Consider the following 505-nt stretch of genomic DNA (forward strand, 5'->3'; position numbering starts at 1 on the left):
CTATTAATTAATTATATATACTTTAATTTTTTCATGATTTATATATATACTTGCAACGAGTCTTCCAACATCGACATTTTTTCCAACAGCAAAAATATAATTGGGCCTTGGGGGTCACTGAGAAGGGGAGGAAGAAGTTTAACGCGAAGGCGAAAGTTCGCTTGTTGGACACGGTCTCCAACTGGAAGGGTGACTGGATCGTGAAGGGGTATGAGCGTGGCAAACCCGCTAAGCTCACCACAGATGTGTGGGATGGCCTCAACCGTTATTGGCGCCTTCCTGATTTCATTATAATCGCTCAGGCTTGCTCTAACTCCCGTAACACGGTTGATGAGCACGGAAACGGGATGCTTCACACTACGGGCCAAAAACCCCACGCCGGTGTCCGTTTGGAAATGGTAATTAAATATTTTATTAAATAATTTTTTTAATATATATATTAATTTATTCTAACTTTCTTAACTGTTTTTTAGGCCAAAGAGACGGGACATCTCCCGTCTCTTAT

This window comes from Brassica oleracea, chromosome C4 (assembly GCF_000695525.1).
Source record: "Brassica oleracea var. oleracea cultivar TO1000 chromosome C4, BOL, whole genome shotgun sequence".
In the NCBI taxonomy this organism is placed as follows: Eukaryota; Viridiplantae; Streptophyta; class Magnoliopsida; order Brassicales; family Brassicaceae; genus Brassica; species Brassica oleracea.